Source organism: Petaurus breviceps, unplaced genomic scaffold (assembly GCF_028583685.1).
Source record: "Petaurus breviceps papuanus isolate PSGF00001 unplaced genomic scaffold, PetGlider_PUasm1.0 225, whole genome shotgun sequence".
NCBI lineage: Eukaryota > Metazoa > Chordata > Mammalia > Diprotodontia > Petauridae > Petaurus > Petaurus breviceps.
In genome coordinates this window covers 4,129,435-4,151,666 of record NW_027185889.1, presented here as the reverse complement: position 1 = coordinate 4,151,666, position 22,232 = coordinate 4,129,435, and positions in this window count along the sequence as shown.

Genomic DNA, 22,232 nt, shown 5'->3' with positions numbered 1-22,232 from the left:
ACTGTGTGACTCTGGGGAAATCATTTAGCCCCAGTAAACTCTCAAAGACTATACGTTATAGTAGCAGAGTTACGTTGTGTAAGGAGTCCCTTTCTGCCAAGTTTCCATCTCAGATAAATCATAGCATACAAAACCAAAAGCAAAAGCTATTCAGGTAAAAACTTGGGTGTTGAAGGCAGGTATGATTTGATTACATTCACATTTCCATCAGAAATGTTATGAACAAGTAAAATTTTCTTTACTCTCAAGAACTTAGGTGGCAGAGAGATGTGTGCTAATGAGTGTTAAGGGAGGAAGAAAACAGGTATTTATTAAGTGCCTGCTGTATGCTAAGGGCCTCACAAATATCTCATTTGATCCTCACAAGAATCCCCACAGGTAGGTAATATTGTTATCATCCCCATTTCACAGTTGAACATATTGAGGCAGATTCAGTGATTTGCCCAGGGTAACACAGTTAGTAAATGAACAGAAATGAACTCAGGTCTTCCTGACCCTGGGTAAGCATTGTGCCACTTGGCTGCCTTAAGGTTGACATCTTGTTAATTCAAGTTTATTGTTGGTATGAAATAAAAAATTCATTAGTCACTGAACTGTTAATAAAAGGAGGCTTACTTAGGTATAGAATAGAAACTTGTCAGAAAGTACACAGTAGCACTTCGCTCAAGTAGACAAAGCCCTCTTTACCTCATTATGAAATTGTCTGGTCATTAGGGCAAGGGTGAGATAAATCATGTCGTCGAAAGACATCACCAATACTGAGGGGTCTGGATTCCACTTGGAGCCTTTTTATGCCCTTAGATGATCAGAAAGTCAAGTCCGTATGGTCAAAAGCTACCAGAAAGCTGCAGCAAGGAAGGCATAGGGACCAGTCAGGTCTCAGCTTTGTTGCTTTTTAGCTGCAAAATAGCAAAGTCAATGTTGGTGGGGAAAAGGGAACGCTCATAGAAATTGGTTCTGTCACCCTGAGGAACTATTTAGTGCATAGAAATGAACATGGAGCACTGTGTGTGGTAAGCAAAAAAACATTTTATGAGAACCAGAAAGTATAATTCATAATATTTGCCATGCCAATTATTTAAAATAAGTCCAGATTTCAACAAAAATCTCAGACTGATTCTATTTATCTATACCATACAGTATCAAAAAGGTTTTATTAATAATTTGTAATAATTTTATTATACTTAACTTTAAAATATTGCTTTAGTGAGAGTAATAGTCTCAAGGATCTAAATGAGTTTTGTATAGTATCTTGCATATCATTTTGAAGTGCTCTTCCTGTTAGCCATCAGAGGTCATTTATGTGTCTGTAAATGATATTCTAGGGGCATGTGTGGAAAGTCATAGAGAGGTCATTTCTGATCTTGTTCCAGGTCCTATAGAACTGATCACAGCAAAGAAACCCCTTTCACATCTAGACCATTTTGATTTAGATCTCCATCTTTCCTGTCTTTCAGTTTTCAGGGATTTATACAGGAGATGCCTGGCCAATTCTGGACTGGACCAGAGAAAATCTTAGAGTTCATTCTCAGTTCAGATTGTGAATTGATGGCTGCCCTCTTGTTTTCTCATTTCCTCTCAAGGTTTAAAAATAAAATTTCTAGTACTTTGTAAAAGTAATCTGAAACTTTTTTACATAATCAAACACATACATTATATACTGCCTTAATTAGTCAAAGTTCATAAAAATGATACTGTATATACACAGTCAAACAGCTGGGCTTTAACAGAATGATTAATTAATCAACAAGCATGTATTAATCATATGCTATGTGCCAAGCTAGGTGGCCCAGTGAATAGGGCACCAGACTTGGAATCAGGAAGACCTGAGTTCAAATCCAGCCTCAGACACTTATCAGCTGTGTGACCCTGGGCAAGTCACTTAACTCTGTCTCAGTTTCAAAAGCCGGGGAACTAACCTGATCTAAACCTATGGAAAATCTAAGTGCTATAATCAAGTTATATTTGGAAAAATTAAGAGTTTGTCAAAGGTGCACTTAATATCTAATATGACAAGTATAGTTTCACAATAATTAGTGTGTCAAAATATTGGGAATTTAATGCCAAATTTATTTTTAAAACCAGTGACCATAGCAAAAGGATTTCATATTTTAAAAAAATTTAATGTAAAAATAGATAAAGTTTATTACAGGTCAATAAATGTAATTGTTTTACTTTGTCCAAAATAAATACAAGATAATTTCAAAGAGTAGAAGCTAGTATCTGGGTAACTCAGGAAAATGCTGATACAGAGCCATGCTCCATTGGTTGAGCTTTGAAAGAAGATAGGAATTCTAGGAGGTTGAAATGAAAGAAGGTGTATATTCTAAGCATAAAGGGTAAGGCACCAGAGACAATCATTGCAAAGGCAAAGAAAAGATAACTAGAATGTCATGTATGAGGAACAACAACAACAAATGAAGAAACATTTATTGAATTAACAGCTTTTTTCAAGAAAAACAAATTCCCACATTGGCCATGTACAAAACTGTATGTCTCATTCTGCGTATTGATTCCCTCACCTCTCTGTGGCTAGCACTTTATTATCAGTCCTAGGAATCATGGTTGGTTACTACATTAATCAGAGTTCTTAAGTCTTTCAAAGGTGTTTGTTTTTGCAGCATCATTGTCATCATTTACATTGTTTCCCTGGTTCTCCTTTCACTCTGCATCAGCTCATACAAGTCTTTCTATGTTTTTTCCCGAAACCATCTCTTTCATCATTTGTTATGGCAAAATAGTATTCCATTACATTTGTACACCATAGTCTATTCAAGCATATCCTATACCACCTATGATACTAAGTTTGCAGTAAAATAAACCCTGAGCACGGTCTGTCCCCACTCATAGCTTAGGTAGCACTTTGCCCATGTTTCTCTTAAGGGGGTTTTATTACTATTTTTTTAATTATACTTGTTTGTACCTATGTCCTATCAATCAATCAATAATAAAGGTTTGTTAAGTAAATAGTTTGTGGCAGGCATCCTGGTGAATTCTGGGGTTACAAAACACAAATGAAATAGCCCCTACCCTCAAGGGACTTCTATTCAATTATGTAGCAGTGTGTATGTAACTTTTTGTTGTTTGTTACTTAGCCATTTCAGTAGTTTCTAACTCTTCATGACCCCATTTGTAGTTTTCCTGACAAAGATATTGGAGTGGCTTGCCATTTCCTTCTCCAGCTTATTTTACAGAAGAGGAAACTGAAGCAAACAGGGTGAAGTGACTTGCTCAGGGTCATGAAGCTAGTGTCTGAGGTCACATTTGAATTCACATCTTACTGACTCCAGGCCTGGTTCTCTACACACTGTGTGTCACCTAGCTACCCCAAGTTATACGTAACTAAATACATACCAAAAAGTATATAAAATAAATACAAGATAAATTTGGGCAGGAAGAGGGTACCAGTGGCTCGAGGGGGGACAGTCAGGAAAGATTTCATATAGAAGGTGATACTTGAGCAGTATTTTGAAGGGATCCACAGACTCTAAGAGGTAGAGGTAAGAAAAAAGTGAATTACAGCCAGACAACAGCCAGCGCAAAGGCATGAAAAGGGAGGTGGAAGGAGATGGTGGAGAAACAGCATTGAGGCTATTCGGTCTGGTCCTTAAAGGATAATAAGGGAAATAATGTATAAAGGATTGGAAAGGTAAATTGTAATTAGGATCGGAGGAGTTTATATTTGATTTTAAAGGCATTATCAAATCATTTAAGTAAGGGAATGAGTTGGCACAAAAATTATGGCGCAGGGGGGCGGGGGGGGGGGACAGACTGTAATGTAAAACCAAGGGAAGAAAGCAGAACCAAAAGAACGATGTGTTGGCAATTACTGTCTTTGGTGCTACTTTAAAATTAAAATTATTATTTATTACTATTAAAATTCATTCATCCAGGATAGTATAGTACAGTTGTTGTTCTTGAACGAGAGAATCTGAGCTTAAATCTTCCCTCTGGAACTTATTACCTATTTGATCTTGGGCGAGTCATTTCAGGTCTCCCACACATATATTCCAAGTTTCCTCAAATGTAAAAAGAGGGGATGGGACTAGATGTCTTGGGAGGTAACTTTCAATTCTAGATCTATGGGCCAATAGGTGAGCTTGAGCAAGCCACTTAATAGTCCACTGCCTCAGTTTCTTCATATGTAAAATGAGGGAGTTAGACTGAATAGGTTCTGAAATCTCTTCCAGATCTGGGTCTCTCTGTCTCTCTCTCTCACTATCTCTCTTTTATTGTTTCTCTCTCTCTGTCTCCGTCTCTCTGTCTGTCTCTGTCTCTCCCTCCTGCATTAATGATCATTTAGACCATCATTCATTTCTTGTGACATTTAAAAACACTGAAATCCTGGTCAGTAATAGCTCACTTCATATTTAAAATACCTGAAAAAGGCTGAAGGGTTGCAGTGGGCTTCCATGTAGCTTTGAAACAAAAAGGCTATTCAGAAGCTATCATCTGATTGGAACAACCCACCCCTCCCCACTGGCCCAGTGACCTGGAATCACTTTTTTCCCCCCGTCCTTTGTTTCTGTTTGTTCCTCTCACAATCAAGTTTAACATCATCTTAGCCTCAAATTATCTTGCTGGAGGTAGAGCTACTTACATCTTGTATGTTTCCGAAGGTGTTTGTAGCCATTTCCAATGGTTTGTTGTTTTTCTCTTGGGCATCTTCAATCATCCACATCTAGGGCTTTTGAATATGACTTGAGGTAGTAGAAATTTTGGTTATGGTGGCCAGAGAAAATGGGGCACAAACAACCATGGAAATCAACATCGTGCACACATCCAAAATGAGGTCAGTTTCTGGGTGAGTTGGGGGAGGGGGGGTCGAGAGCTCTTCACCTCTAAAAACAGTTCAGAGGCAAAAGGCACCTTGTTTCAAGGTTGCCTTTTTTTTTCCCTTTCTCTCCGCCACAGGGACCAAAAATAATAATCCGGAGGCAATCTTAGCTACTTCTAGTCCGGAAGCCTCCTCACTATGGCACTCAGGCATCCCTTGCAAATGATTAAGATAGCCTTAGATGTGGGGAGGCTGTTTCTGATCCCCTTATCACAGAGTAAAGTGAAACATATTTGACTTGTTAATAAAAATTGAAGATGGAGTTACAGGGAGGAAAAAGGTCACTCTAAAACCCAAACAAAGACCTTTTGGTCACACCCAGGAAGGACAAACATACTTTAACCTCAGAAACAGAGGGTGAAAACTTCCTGGTAGGAGCCTGCCCTAATTCACCCTTAATTGTCATTAGAGGTAAAGGAGGTGGGGGGAGGCAAACCCAATTCTACCGTCTGATTTCAGCTGCTAGGAAAAAGCAAAATCTCTTCCAGGTCAAAGCTTGGCAGTATAAGTCCACACTTACCTAAGCAGCTGTAAAAGTCATTTCATATGTGAATGGGACAATACATAAGTTTACTGCACTCATTTGTGAGTTGTCAGTACATAGGATTTTAACTTCGCTTTTGAATGAATTGCCTTTCATTTCTTTCTGTGGCTCCCTTTCCTCATTCAATGACTATGTATTTTTTATATATATTTCAGAATGCAGAAGTCACCTTAAAATAACAGCCTCTGGTAGGATTGGATTGCTCAAAGAATCCAGATTTTACAAAGGATCATAGGGCTAAAGTTGAGAGGCATCTAAGAGGTCCATCTAGGGTCCAGCCCCATTCATCTCACAAATGAGGAAACTGAGGACTGGAGTAGGTAGATAACTTGCCCAAGGTCCCATAAGTGTTAAATGGCGGTGATAGAATTTGAATCCAGATTTTCTGACTACCTTCCAATATTCTTTCCACTGCATCATGATGCTACCATCCAAAGGCACCTTTGTATTTAAGGAATGATTTCTTTTTTTCTTTGAATAATCCTACACCCCATCCAAAGCTCATTTTAAGCTTTAAAAGGAAGTCTTTTTCTGATTTCTGAAGTTTCTTGTCTTCTTCCTTAGAACATAAATTCTTTGCTAGTGGTTATTTTTCTATTTATTGTGTCTGTATGTCCACTGTGTCTATGTCCATTGTGTCTGTATGCCCAGTGTGTCTGTATGCCCAGTGTGTCTGCATGCGCAGTGTGTCTGTATGCCCAGTGTGTCTGTATGTCCACTGTGTCTGTATGCCCAGTTTGTCTTATGTCCATTGTGTCTGTGTGTCCATTGTGTCTGCATGCCCATTGTGTCCGTATGCCCAGTGCCTGACACAGAATCTGGAACAGAGTAAGTGCTTAATAAATGCTTGTTGATTGATTGATATGTCTCCTATACTTCCCCCTCCAAAAAATATTAATCTGTATTTACTTTGTTTATAGGTACAAGCAAAGCTGCTACCAGAAGCCAGATCTTCTGATTTCCCTTCCAAGGTTCTCTTCACTGCCTCATGTCACCACACCACAGGAAATTGCTTAAAAAAGAGCCCTAGCACTTAATAAATGAAGGGAGAAATACCATCATAAGCTGATGACAAGCAAAGAGGGAGTTAATAGTAATTCTTCTACAACTTCACAAATCATTTCAGATGATTCAGTTCAGTGTACTGCAATAAGGGATGAATTTGGAGTCAGAAGACCTGTGTTTGAATCCCAGGTCTTCTACTTACTATCCCTGTGACTTTGTCAAAGTGGCTTCATTTCTCTGGGCTACAGTTTCCCCCCTTCTAAAATGAGGGGGCTGAACTCAGTGACGTCTAAGATCCCCTTCTCTCTGGATTAATGACCTTAGTACCATTTTTCCATTTGAGGGATTCAAGTTTTTAGATTCTTAGTCTTAAGAATGCCTTGGGCTAACAATAGAGCTGCCTTTATCATGTCTTTAAGGAAAGAGTTTTCGTGGAAAGAGCACAAATTTGAAGTTAAGGGGACCCAGGGGTGGGTAACCTACAACCTTGAGGCCACATGTGGTTCTCTAGGTCCTCAAGTGCGACCCTTAGACTGAATCCAACCTGGATCTGTTCTGTGAAGTTTAGATTCAAGCAAAGGGTCATACTTGAGGACACAGAGGGCCACATGTGACCTTGAGGCTGCAGGTTCCTGTAATGAGAATGTAAATTTTTAAGATCTTCCCTGCCCCTAGGCTAAAGTACACCTGGAGCCTGGGGTGGGAGGCTTGTTTTTCAGTAGATACTTCTTGATTGGCCAGTGAGTCAATAAGGTTGTTACATTCTCTGAGCCAGGAGAAGGCTATATAAAGCCCTGATGTGTAGCTTTGTTTTGGGGCTGCTTTGAGAAGTGTTCTGTGATTTGATCAAATGAAACTCTGGAAAGCCATCATCCAGGCCCCCTGGCTTTGAAACCCAGATGTTGATTTGGTATGGATGTAATGGTTGGACAGTTTGGAAAACTGTCTACTTGATCTGTTTCTCTGTCTTGATAATTCTTTCTGTATATTCTGAAGTTCGGGGTGCTGACCTTTTCCCCCTGAACTAGATAAATGATACATATTTGACTGATTAAAGTAAGCTTGTTAACCCATTTTGAGTTGCTTTCTTTTAACAAAGCAGATCCAAGAACCTGTGCTGGCAGCGACCCTGGGGACGCTTGGGGTGCTTGCCGCTACAGTTCCCCACCTCTGTAAATCTAGACTCTGCCACTTACTACCTATATAACTTTGGGAAAATCACTTAAAGTTTCCTCATATGTAAAGTGAGGATAACTGACCTAGATGACTCCTTAGATTTCTTCTCTCTCAGGATCTCTGATCCTATAATTGAATGACTCCCCTCCATGAATCATTTTTCAACCAGCATTTCAGAGGCTTTGTTAAGATGTCTTCTGAGAAATGTCTCTCAGTATTTTCGTAGGTCACTAAAACCCACTTTGAGCTTTCTTTCCTCTTAAAAGTAGAGGACTTTGAGTTCAGAAAGATATGAAATGACTAACACTCCTATAATGGGATTCTTTTAAATTATCAAAGCATTCTCTTTAGTGTTACCTTGACCTCAAGAGGTCTATTTCCTAATGTTCCCAGTGATAGGGAACATATCATATCATCTTCAAGCCCAGTTCCTGATTTATGAATTTGGCAAATTAGATGGGAAGATGCCAACAAAGCACAACTAATGTTTCCCAGCTAAGTTTAAGACCACCAGACTGACCTTCTGCAAATTTATTAGGTGGGTCATGTTAGGATTCCAAGATACATAGGATTGAAGAGTTGTAAGAGCTCTTAGAGGCCTTGTTGTTCTGTTGTTTTCGGTCACCTCCAACTTTTGATGATCCCATTTGGGGTTTTCTTGGCAGAAATATTGGAGTGGTTTGCCATTTCCTTCTCCAACTCATTTTACACATGAGGAAACTGAGGCAAACAATTTTAAGTGACTTACCCAGGGTCATACAACTAGGAAGTGTCTGAGACCAGATTTGAACTAAAAAAAATGAGTCTTACTGACTCCAGGCCCAGTCATCTAGTTGCTCTATCTGTGGCACAACAATCAGCTCCCTCTGCTTTAAAGGAGTGATAATTGAGGCCTAGAGAGACCAAGTCACTTGACCAAAATCACATACTAGGTTGCAAATAGTGAATTTGAACCCAGGACCTTCCATTGTACCATAGTACCTCCAAACCCCCTTCTACTCAAGTATTTAGAATCCTTATGTGTTATCCTGGCTTCCTATACACACATACACAAGGCATATACAGAAATACACCTAGACAAATGCCTTCCCTTACTAGGCATCTCCCAAAAATCACAGAAGCATAGAGCTTTTTAAAGCTGACAGAGAACTCATTGCTCCTCTAGTCCTCTAGATTAAAAAAAAATCCTTCCCTAAAATATACAAGCTGTCCTCCAACCTTTATTTGAAATTTTCCAATGACAGAAGAACCATGACCTCCTGAAGCAGTTTATTCTATTATCAAATAGCTCTAACTGTTAGGAAGTTTTTCTCATGTCAAATAATAACTTTGTTCTCTGTAACTTATAGCAGAGATATCAAAGCTATGCTGAGCAACACTACTGAGCTTAGCCCAAACCAGATAATAATATAATTGGGAAAGAGTTAACAAAATAAACAAAAATACATAAAATATAGATACCATTACATTTTAAAACTAAGTCAATATATACCATATAGGGATCTTTACATAAGGATTAGTGACTTCTGTTTCTAGTGGATTTTGACACCAAATGAGTCATAATTTCATAGAATCATAGATTTAGGGGTAGAAGGAAACTTAGAGGTCTTGAGGTCTAACCTTCCTTAGAAGGTTAAATAACCTACCTTATTTATTTATTTTTTCTATTTTATTTTTGCCTTTTGGGAGGGAAATTAGGGTTAAGTAACTTGCCCAAGGTTACACGGCTAGTGGTGTGTGTGTGTGTGTGTGTGTGTGTGTGTGTGTGTGTGTGTGTATGTTAAGTGTTTGAGGCCAGAACTGAACTCGGGTCCTCCTGACTTGAGGGCCGGCGCTTTACTCACTGTGCCACCCAGCCTCTAACCCTCCTCATTTGACAAAAGAATCTAAAGACTAGAGCGATTAACTAACTTGCCCAGGTTCTCATAACTAGTAAATAATTAACATGGAATTTGAACCTGGGTCTTCCTGACTTGAAGTCCAAAGCTTTATTCACTACATTGCTTTGCTAGATCCAGACCTTTGCGTTCTATCTTCCCCTATCAAAGCTGCCACCATATGTCACAAGAGGTTAACTGAGACTGGGTGAGCAAAGGCTTTGGGATTTCGGACCCAAGTTTTTAAATGTAATTTATTCTGAACTTAATAAAACAAACATTTCCATAACAAAGTTGGATAGAAAAACAGGATTACACGTGAAATTGCAGATCCATTATGTACAACTCAGTATTCCTTTAAAATATACAACTAAGTTGTCATGTGACGTTTTCCCCCTTCCCCTACTTCGAGATGGCTACCATTAGATACAAATCTGTATGTGTGTGCCTTTGTATGTGTGTGTATACATGTATATATGTGAGTGTGTAAATATAAATAAATATATGTAAATATAACATACACACATGTAAGTTATTTTCTGGATTCAAACAGCAGCATCCTATATAGAATTTTTGTGATTGACTTGGGTATTTATAATAGAATAATTTGATCATTCAAAATTGTTCTTAAAACAATACTGCTGTTACTGTATACAATGTTCTCTTGCTTCTGCTCATTTCACTCTTCATTATTTTGTGGAGGTCTCTCCATGCTTTTCTAAAATCACTGAGCTTATCATTTCTTATAGCACAACAGTATTCCATCACAAACATATACCACAACTTGTTCAGGCATTCCCCAATGAATGGGCATCCCCACAATTTCCAGTTCTTTGTCATCACAAAGAGAGCTGCTATAAATATTTTAGAACATTTAGATTATTTTCCTTTTTCTCTAATCATCTTGGGACATAGAACTCAAAGCAGTATGGCTGGGTCAAAGGGTATAGTCAGTTTCCTAGCTCTTTGGGTATAATTCAAAATCTCTCTCCGCAAAATGGTTGGGACAGTTCATAATAGCAACAACAATGAATTAAGGTCCCAATTTTTCTAACATTTGTCACTTTCCCCTTCAGTCATTTCAGTCAACCTGATAGGTGTAAAATGATGTCTCAAGTTTGTTTTAATTTGCGTTTCTCTCATCAATAATGATTTAGAGCTTTTTTTTTTTTCATAGGACTAAAACTGTATTGATTTCTTCATTGAAAAACTGCCTGCTTATACCCTTTCACTATTTATCAACTGGGGAATGATTTTCATTCTTACATATTTGACAAATTTCTTTATATATTTGAGATATGAGACCTTTATCCAAGGAACTGTGTACATAAAAAAAAATTCCTCGATTTTCCTGTTTTCCTTCTGATCTTGTCTATATTTTTTTTACTTCTACAAAAACCTTTTTAATTTAATGTAGTCAAAATTATCCATTTTACACCTCATAATGCTACCTCATTTGTTCATAAATTGTTCACCTATCTACAAGTCTGATAGATAGTATGTTCCATGTTCTTCATTTTTTTTTATATCTAAGTCATATATTCATTTTAATCTTATCTTCGAGGGGTGCCTAGGTGGCACAGTGAGTAAAGCACCAGCCCCAGAGTCAGGAGGATCCAAGTTCAGTTCTGGCCTCAAACACTTAACACCTACACAAAAAAACTAGCCGTGTAAACTTGGGCAAGTTACTTAACCCCAATTGTCCTACAAAAGGCAAAAAAAAAAAAAAAAAGAAATCTTATCTTGGTAAATGGTGTAAGATATTGGTCTATGACCAATTTCTGCCTAACTGCTTTCCAGCTTTCCCAGCAATTTTTACCAGATTTATTCTTATCCCCAAAACTTAAGTCTTTACACTTAGTAAACCCTAGGTTACTGTATTCATTTGCTGCTGTATATTGTGTCTACTCTGTTCTACTGCTCTACTTTTTATTTCTTAGTCAATACCATATAGTTTTGATAATTCCCGCCTTATAATATAGTTTAAGATCTGGTACTGCTAAACCTCCTTCCTTTACATTTTTTTCCATTAGTTCCTTTGATATTCTTGACCTGGGGCCCAGTTAAGGGCAACACAGAATTTGAAAAGATAAACCCTGATTGAGGGAGTTAATGATTACCAGTTGGGGAAGTTTGGGAAAATACAGATAGAAGCAGGCTAAGGACTAGGTACATGAGGACTAAATTCCACAATTACCAGGCTCAGATTAGAAGCCATCATGGTCAGAATACAAGTAATGGGATGTGTATAGGGAGTCAAGAGATCAATAAACTGGTATCACCAGAGCCAAATCACAGAATTTCAGAGGTGGAAGGGACCTCAGCAACTGTCTTGTCCAACCTTTACTAAAAAGGAATTCCCACTATCACATACCTAACAATTTGTTATCCAGCACCAGCTTGAAGACTTCCAAATAAGGGAAAACAAATAGCTCCTGAGGTGGTCCATTACATTCCTTTATAGTTCTAATGTTTTAGAAAATTTTTACTAATATCAGGCTTAAATTTGTCTCTCTGTAACTGCCACCCATCTGTCTGAAGGGTGAAGAGGAGGAGGAATACATTAGAAAATGTATGTAATGTAATAACAAAAAAATTATCAATAGAAATAGTTTTAAATTAAATCAAAAGTCTACTTGGGCTTCTTAGAAATTCATAGGATCACTGATTTAAAGCTGGAGCCCACTGAATCCAACCCACCCCTTTTATGGTTGAGGAAACTGAAGCACTAGGAGAGAAATGATGTACCCATAGTCACATAGCAAGTAAGTATCTGAGATTTGAACTCATGTCTTCCTGTCTTCCTGACCAGGATTCTATCCATTGGTTTTCCAATCTCAGGTTACTTCGCTATAAATACTCAAAACTATGCCTGGGTTAAATTCAAATGAGGTTAGAGAGAGTCACAAGGACAGTCCCATGATTGATGCAGTTACACAATAAGGGGTAGGATGATGTCCTAGAAAGCTCTTCCCTTATGGGACCCCACTAGAAGGACACTATAGTAACAGAACTCAAGAGTGTCAGGATGGACAGTAGGAGTCGTGTTTCAACTTCTGGATAACTATGCAGTGGAGAGTTAGCAATAATCATAGAGAAGAGGCAAATCCCCATTACTATGTGGGCACCCTGTGCCAAAGTTCTTATTTATCCTGTCCAGATAACTTAGATTGCTAGTTGGATCAGAGGGTAAGAGAATCTGACTAGAACTCAGGAAAATTTTATATACATATATATATATATATATACATTATACATATGCATAATCTATACACACACACATACTAACTATATGACCCTAGGTAAGTCATGTAACCTTTCTCAGCCTCAGTTTATCCATCTGCAAAATGGAAATAATAATAGCATATTTCTCATGGGATTGTTGTAAGGCCCAAATGAAAATACATGTACAGAGCTTTGCAACCCTTAAAGCACTATATAAATGTGAGTGATTGTAATATTTTCTGAATAAAATATTGAAATAAAACTGATGATCTGAACAAAAGATTTTGGTTTGGGTTTTGATTTTTTATAGCCAGAGCAAAAAAAGTATGTTTCTGGAAACTGATACTATCCCAGAAAACATGATTGCAGCACTACTACCCCCATTATCTCAGGGTAGGTTACATATGACTAATCTGATAAGGCATGCCAAAGTAAAATAACTAGGTATTAATGCCCTAGACTTCTTAGGACAGTTTTTCCCTTTTTCTTTTTGAGTATTAGAGGAGGCTGTCTGAAGGTATAATGTTTTCATTCTAGTGAATGTGGCAAGATGGCAATTTTGAACATATGGGTCCACTGCCTTGGATGCATGATCAACAAATTTAATCAAATAGAAGTGTATCAAGTGACTGCTATACTCAAGGCATCATACTAGGTATGGGAATGTAAAGATAAAAACACCACAGTCTGTGTTCTCAAGTTACTTTGGTTCTACTGAAAATGAGGAGGTAAGACTAGGTTATCTCTAAGGTCATAGGATCATTGATTTAGAGGGGAAAGGGACATGGGTCAGCCCTCTATAATATTTACCTAAGTCATTAAGATTGGAAGACCACAGGCTTCCTAGGGTAACATAGGGATCAATTTTGGCCCTGTTGTCTTTAGGGTTACATCATTTCCTTTCACACATAAGGATATGTTGGGTAGTAACCTCTAGGAAATTGAATTGCAATAACAAAACTAATTCAACGTAGTCCTATATGAATTAACTAATCAATCATTTCAACACTGTGGACTGTCTGTCAGATATATTGCTAAGATAGTTGGGGACTTGTAATTTCAGGAGTAAAGAGGACTTTCTAAGGAGGACATGACTTCTACCAATGCAAGTCAGGACATTCTCTGCAATTTATAGTCTTAGAGAATCACCCAGAGCACTAAGAGGTTAATTGACCTTTCCATGGTCAAATAGCAAAACTGTATCAGGATTAGGACTTGAACCCATATCTTTCTGGATCCAAGGCTAGTGCTAGTTCCACTAAGTAACATTGTTTCTCCTAATTTAATTTAAAAAAATAAAAGGCAACATATATTTGGAAGTCTACAATCTTGTAAATATGTCTCCTTCTCTGTATCAAATGATTGACATCCTAGGGTTATACTCTTATCATTTCTTCCCCAGATTATTGCCAAAAAGCTCCTCACTGGTCTCTGGGTATCAAGTATCTCCTTTCTCCAATTCACAGAATGCCCAGAGTGATTTTTCTAAAACCCAGGTCTGGCCATGCCATTGGCCTCATTAAAAAGTCGTATTGCCTTTAGGATAAAATACAAAATGTCTGTCTGACAGACATTTAAAGCCTTTCACAATGACTCACACTTCCCTTCACCCTCTCTACATTTCAGTCAAACCAAAGTCAATGGCTTATTTTATCCTATTCTATTTTGCATGACTGAGCTTTCATACTGGTCATCTATAGACTATTCCTGGAATGTACCCCCTCCTACCTCTGCCTCTTGGGGTCTCTAGCTGAATATCTTTTCTAATGAGAGAGACAGAGAGACAGAGTGAGAGAGAGAGAACTGTTAGTAGATTCTTCCTCCTGAAATTACCTTGTACCTTATTTTTGTATTTACTTATGTAGCAGTCCTCTGATATTATTGCCTCTGGTACAACTCACACACACTCATACTGGTGGGCTGAATCTCCAAAAGGCAGCTGGCTATTGCTCCCCTCAAAATTCTAAAATTAAGTTGTCTGGTACTATTACTTATAAACCCCCAACCAAAGAGCTTCCTATTAATTATCAGACAGTAGTATCAGTTAACTTGGGGAGGGGGGGTGGAATATTTACTGAAGTGCTTTGACAAAAACAAGAGTTACCAAAACACTGCCCCCAAGCCAAGGGTACACTGTCCCCCAAACACAAAAGGTCTCCAGGGAGATGGAAATACCAACATTTACACTTATATGTAGTCATGTTAGTTCACTCTAGTAGAATGTAAACTCCTCAAGTTCAAAGATTATCTGTTTGTTTTCTTGGAATTCCCAGTGCCTGGAACATTATTTGTTGAATGAGATTTGCAATTTCAATATTACAAGCAAATTCCAGTGGCACAACAGAGTCTTTCAAGCAGATCAATATGAAACCTAACATCTTAGAAAATTACCTGGAAGACACTGAGAGGTTAAGACACTTGCTCATGGTCACACAGTTAGTTTTTTTTTTTTTAAGCAATTGGGGATAAGTAACTTGCTCAAGGTTACACAGCCAGTTATTTCTGGGTGTGGTGCGAAGTATCAGAGCCTGGATTCGATCCCAGGTCATTCTGGACTCTGGGGCCAGTGCTCTTACTCACTGTGCCACCTGGCCGCCCCTAAGCAATTGGGTTTAAGTAACTTGCTCAAGATTACAGGGCCAGGTGTTTCTGGATGGGTACTAAGTGTCTGAGCCTGAATTAGATCCCAGGTCATCCTGACTCTGGGGCTGGTGCTCTTACTCACTGTGCTACCTGGCTGCCCCTATGGAGTTAGTTTCTGAAGCTGAATTTGAACCAAGGACATTTTAACTCCAAGTCAAGCACCCTGTCTCCTACACCATTTGTTCAGATACCATACAAGGGAACAAAGAACTGAATTGCTAAATGGCCAACAAAATTCAATTATTAAAAGTGGAAGAGACAAATCGATCATTCTCTCAGCTCCTTTACTGTATGGTGCCCATACTTCCAACAATTGACCAATTGGAGAATAAGTAACATAGTCATTCAAAAATAGCTCACTTATCCCTTGACTTAAAACTTGGTTTGGTGGCACATCAAAAGAAACACTGAGGGCAGCTAGGTGGCTCAGTGAATAGAGCACCAGCCTTGAAGTCAGGAGGAACTGAGTTCAAATATGACCTCAGACACTTGACACACTGTGTGACCTTGGGCAAGTCACTTAACTGCAATTGCCTTGCCTTCCCCCCTTCAAAAACAAAACAAATAAACACTGGATTTGGAGTAGGGCAATATAGGTTCAAATACTGTCTGTTCCACTTATACCCTGTGTGACTTTGAACAAGTAATAATGTCTCTGAGTTTCAGGTCCCACATATGTAAAATGAGGCAGTTAAACCAGATGGCTTCTAAGGGCACTTCCAGATCAAATTCTATGACCCCGTAATAAACAATATGGGAAGAGCTTTCCTCAGAACTTGAAGAGCATTTAGTTCTTAAAAAAAAAAAATAGGCCATCACATTCTACTTTGTACCAGATACATTTGTGTGAATTGCAAAGAAGTGGTTTAAAAGATAGAATCTGGAACTGAGATGGACAGAAAAGCAAGTGAAGTGATCATGTTGCAAAAGTAATCAACATGAGTATTGCACTAGTATCTCTGAAATATCAGACAAAAGAGGAAAATAATTCAATGTTGGATGGGTTCCCCTAGGGGTGGCATAGAGAAAGTCACTGACAAGAGACAACATAGTAATAGTAGCCTTGACTTCAAACTCAAATAGAAAGTGATCCCTCTGGGCTGCATATTGATTTAGAAAACCACAAATGAGCATTATCTGTGTTATATTGTATTTTTATTTATTTTATTAAAAACTTCCCAATTACATTTTAATCTGGTTCACCCCACTCGGGAGTACTGTAGGAATCAATTTGCAGCCTGCTTGCTGGGAGTTTCACACCTCTGGTGGAGTAGTCAGGAAGATCTAGACTCATATCCCACCTAGACAGACAGTTTATAGCTGTGTGATCCTGGACAAGTCTCTTGATGTTTCTTGACTTGGTCACCTATTTGTTAAACAAGGAGGTCGAATTTAACTGCCTCTAAGATCCCTTACAACCTAGTAAATGTTTATCAACTGATGCTCAAAAAAGAAAAAAAAAACATGACACACTTTTAAGTTTAATCAAGCATTATTTACATTTTCTGCATCACTTTCTTAAAGCTAGAAAGCAACAGAACAATCTCTGATTGGTAGCATTTGTCAATTTGTAAAAATTAAATACTCAAGCTGAAAACTTAATAATCAGTTCTCCCAAGCCTGCAAAGGCTAACTCCAGCACACCCTTAATATAAATTAAATTAATGACTATATGATCCTCAGATGAGAACCCATGGATCTCTAACACTTAATGTAGCAATTTGATCTACCCTTTCAGGGTCTCAACCAATTCCCTGACACTACAAATTACAAAGAAGGTGACAATCAGCATTGGCAGAAGTTTTTAAATGGGAGCTCCTTACAGACGAAATTTCAAAATGTACTAGGAGATGGAAAAATAAAAAAGAAAACAGTCCTGATTCTTACTTTTATTTCAAGCTAGACCTGTATCAGTCCCACAATGAAACAGCTTGTTAAAAAGTGAACTATCAATTCTATAAATATATCATTTTTGTCTGCCTGTGAATTGCTGGACTAAGAGGCTTGACTGTGTTGGTCACAACTAAATGATTTCCCAACTCATTTGAATTAGTTTTGTGGTCAGTATGGACACCAAACCATACTACCCAAAGAAACTGCCTGATAGAAGTTCTCTTGCAGTGGGAGACCTCAAATTGAATTTAATTCTTACCTTCTATATTTCACGATTATTTCAGGTAGGCCGAACTGGGAAGTCATCATAAGGTAGAAGTCAGAACAAGCTTAAAACCACTTCCAAGATAGTCTTTGGATAAAGGCAGCCTCCCCCAAAAGGAGTTTGTTTGTTAATTGCTTTGGTCCACTTTACAAGGTCAAATCCATTCTCCTAATGATGAATTTCATCTGTTCTGGTGGAGAAAGAAATGTTTTCTTTCACTTCTACGTGTGGTAAGAACTCATTCATCTCTGTAAGTTCTGAAGAGAAATCGAGCTACATCAGAGAGAGAAGTATTCAGAGGGCAACTGATGGCCAGTAAGATATATTGAATTCACTTTCCTGGGACAGACATTCAAATGGTAACAAGTGATAGAAAACAGCTCTATATTTCAGCATGATGTGTGTTCTCTCCTGATGATTAAACCCCCTGTGGGCCATCTGCATTTAATGGGTTAGAACTACTTTGTAGCTGTAGCTTTTTCCTTCCCTCACTCTTATTTATTTGAGGGGAGACCAAACTGAACTCTTTAAAAGTACAGCATGTAAGAAACCCTGCCAAGAGAATCAGAAAGAAAAGGCAAATTTATTGCTCAATGTTGTTTTAAGCATTTAGCAATATAAATAAGGAGTGTAGATAAATGTGTACATGTGGACGAATAAGTGACTCTCTGTTTATCTCAGTTACATTATTTGCCTAAATCCCAGTGCAGAATTAGCCCAATTACTTTACATAATGGCTAATGCTGTCCCTCAGTTGAGCTATTAGGCAATGTGCAGAACTGAAATTAGACAGAAGATGGTGTTCTTTCTCTTAATAAAGTAACACTTGAGGGGGGAGGGGAGGAGAGGGAAAAGGGTGATTGGATTCATCCTGAGCAACAGTTCCTGCAGATTAATATCAGGAACAAGTGTGAACCATATTGTACCAAAATTGACTACACACTACTACTCTTACTAATGTAATTGAGTTGTTCTTAGCACTTTGAAATGCTGATGAAATTAATGCCTATATTTATGTGGAGTGGCGTTTCCAGGAACCACGCTCTTTATGGACATCGGACATCTCATTATTCTTCATTGTGTTTTAGAAAAGTAGGCTCCTATAGGGAGACACTGTCTGTGTACTGACACGTGAGATGATACTGCACATCAATGGCACATCTGGGAGTAGAAACAGCTGCCTTTTCTGCTGATGAATTTATCTCAAACAGAATCAGTGGGAAGGATAGCATGTGGGGACTTTTAAATCTAAAAAATCCTTCACACGGTTGCAAATGTTAAAGTGATTTATCTACCTACACGTGTATGCTCTAGTGATTCTCTCTTGACAGTCATTTTCATTTTTTAAAGGATGACATTAAGCAGCACTTTTATTTTGTGTCTGCCATATGTATTAATCTGTCCTTTCTCCCTGCATATTTTAGAAAGAAAATTAAGGGGGAAATGTTTTCCTTGCATAATGCCCCCTCCCCAACATTCTCCTCCACCCCCCTGCTTTGAACAGAAAATATCTACAACAAAAGGCTCCTTAGTGGCTTTAAAAAACATCAATCAGTTTCACAGCTGGAAGCAGAAGGATCTAGATAAGAGTATAGCAATTCTTCAATTAGAGCACTGGTTGCAACTTGGTTTTTCCATTAGGGAACAATATTTTTTTTAAAGTAAAACAAATTTAACCTTCCTAATGAAAGGCAAAGCGTTAACCTAAAGGAGCAACAAGTACATTTCTTTCTTTTCTCCTTATTTTTATGGATTAGGAAGGCTTCTGCCTCTTCGAACCTCAGCAGCAACCCCCATCTTCACCTTGGTAAAGATCAAGGCAGGCAGACCAGGGTAAAGGTTTCTTCCTATTGAACTTAAAAATTCATCTCCTCCAGAATGTTTTTTTTTCCTGTTATATTAAATTATTCCAGTAAGGCACCCTGAAATAGTAGATAAAAGAATAAAAGAACCATCCTCAAAGCCAGGAAGACCTGTGTTCAAGTCTTGCCTCTGACACAGTGGCTATGTGACCCAGAGGTGTCACTCTTGGTGACTTAGGCAGCTCTCTAAGACTACCAATTACAAGGAATGTGCTGACCTGCCGTTTAGCACCCCAAAGCCCATACTCTACCAGTGAATGAGAAAGGAGAGCTCCAGTATTCTTGGAATGAAGAGAGCTTTCACACGGAGATTCCTTCAGGCTGGGTACTTCATGATCTTGGTGTCAGTTGTAGAATCTTTCCCCAATCCCATAGAAAATAAATTCCTTGAGGGCAGCAACTGTCTTATATTTTCATCTATTTTCTTTGCATAGTAGGAATGTTTAATTCATGTAATTGATTGGCTTCATACAAAATTTCAGAAAATAATTGGCAGATCCCCATATTTTTCAAAAATCTTGAACTTTAGTTATTTTTTAAAGAGAGAATAGTCTACAACTGGAACTCAGTATTTGATGTAATTTCTTACAAAACTATAGGCCTGAAAATATTTTTACATTCCTGGTGAAAAGAAGAAATCATCCAGAGGGTCAGCAGAAATTTTCATCCAAAATCAGGCTCTCCAAACCATTGAAATAGGAAGTTAGCTACCTAGGAGTGGAATACATGGAGTTATGCCATTCCTTGGTCTCATTCAGATTCTCCTTCAGAGAAAGAGAAGTCAAAGATTAGTTATGTGTCATGGCGGGGGTACACATTGGTACACAAAGGGGAAACACTAGCAGGGGTGGGGAACCTGCGGCCTTGAGGCCACATGTAACCCTCTACAGCCTCAAGTACAGCCCTTTGATGAAATCCAAACTTTAAAGCCCCTTTCTCCCCCACCCCACCCCCAGTGAAGCAAAGGGGGAAAATATAAACTTAAGAAAGGAGAGAACAATGATACAATAGTAGGACAATTCAGAGCCTTTTAATTGGTCTTGATCTGGGCAAAATTATGAAGGTGGTGAACCTGAGACTCACCATATTAATGCAGACAGAATATTGGGCTTGGCATAAGGAAAACTTGAGGGTTCAAATCTCCCTTCACATAATAATTGTGTGACCCTGGGCAAGTCACTTATCTTCTCTGACCATCAGCTGCCTAATCTGTAAATGACCGAAGTTAGATATGATGCCTTCCAGTTTCCTTCCAGTTCTAAATCTATGATCCTATACCATTTGTCTTCACATGTCCTCAAATTTGAGTGCACTTTTCATTTCTTCTGCCTCCCCTAATCTTAGTCACTTTTCTAGATCCCATTTTGTTCATGTTGCCTTCTGCTAGACTAAGACACCCTACCCTTCTTAGATAGCAACTTTTCCCAAATCAGACTTGACTGGTGCTATTTACCATGCCATTGAGGTCCTGCTTTATGGCAGACCACACATTCCAGAATCTTCACATTGCTCCTCTTCACATACTCTATGCTCCAGTCCAACTGGATGACTAGAATTCCCAGAATTCAGCATTCTATCTCATATCTACAATGCACTTTAAAGCATGCAAAACACTTTATATTATTTCATTTGAACACAGCTTTGTGACAGGGGGTTATTATTTTCCCCCATTTTTAGAGATGAATGAAGCCTGAGAGAAGTTAAGTGACTTGCCCAGAATCATATAGCTACTAATTGTCTGAGCCTAGATTTGAAGTCATATTCTTCTGACTTCAAAGCCAGTGTTCTTTCTTTTGCCTTTAATTTAATCAGTCTGATCTGACATATTAATCCCTAGTCCAAGTATTCTTATTCTGTGTGTGTGTGTGTGTGTGTGTGTGTGTGTCCTGGCCTTCTCTGGCATTCTATTGAGGTCTATACACCCCTGTACAATATCAGGTTTTTAAACGAATAAAATAAAACACATAGGATTATAAAAGAAAACCAATTGTATTGAAATATAGTTATAAAACATTCTGTAAAAGTTCACAGACCCCCCCTGTCTTAACCACTAACTTATTAGATAGTTATCTATTTTCATAAGGACCTTCTAGAAGGAATCTTTCAATCCACAGGAATGTGTTTAATGGAGAGAACTTCAGGCATGATTACAAGCTAGTGCAAAAGATATTTTTGGCCAGACAGGCCTGGCATAACTCCATGTATGCAACTCCTAGGTAGCTAGCTTCCTATTCCAATGATTTGGAGAGCCTGATTTTGGATGAAAATTTTTGCTCATCCTCTGGATGATTTTTTAAAAATCTTAGCAATTTGTCTCCTGTATTCCTGGATTAAAAGAAAATATCTGAACTACAAATTATGGGAAGATGCACATAAAAATGAGCATGCTCAATGCCCCACTCAAGCCAGAATCTAAAACATAAAGCACTTTTGAGAGAAAATATCAGCCTATCAACCCAACTGTGCCATGTACTTTGGTTTGTTGAGATTATATGCCATTCTATGTTAAGAAGGGGTATAGGAACTCCCTCCCTGGGATTAATTAAGAACTCTAGGGATTCAATTTGTCCTTGCCTGACACCATGACCAAATGTTTGAGAACAAATAGAATGAGAAATGGTCACATACAGTAATTTAATTTGAAATTTCTTACTGAAACCAAAAAGAATCAAAATTTATGGTTACAAAACACTTTAAAGTTTACAAAGTCTTTTGAAAGACACTCTTTTTTGAGCCTCACAGCAATCTTTTGAGTTAATATTCTTCCCATATTTCAGATAAGGAAACTGAAATTCAGAGAAGGTCACTGACTTGCTCAAGTTCAGTCAATCAAAAAATATTTATTAAGCACTTACCTTGTGCCAAACACTGTACTAAATAATGGGCATAACCCAAGTGGGGAATA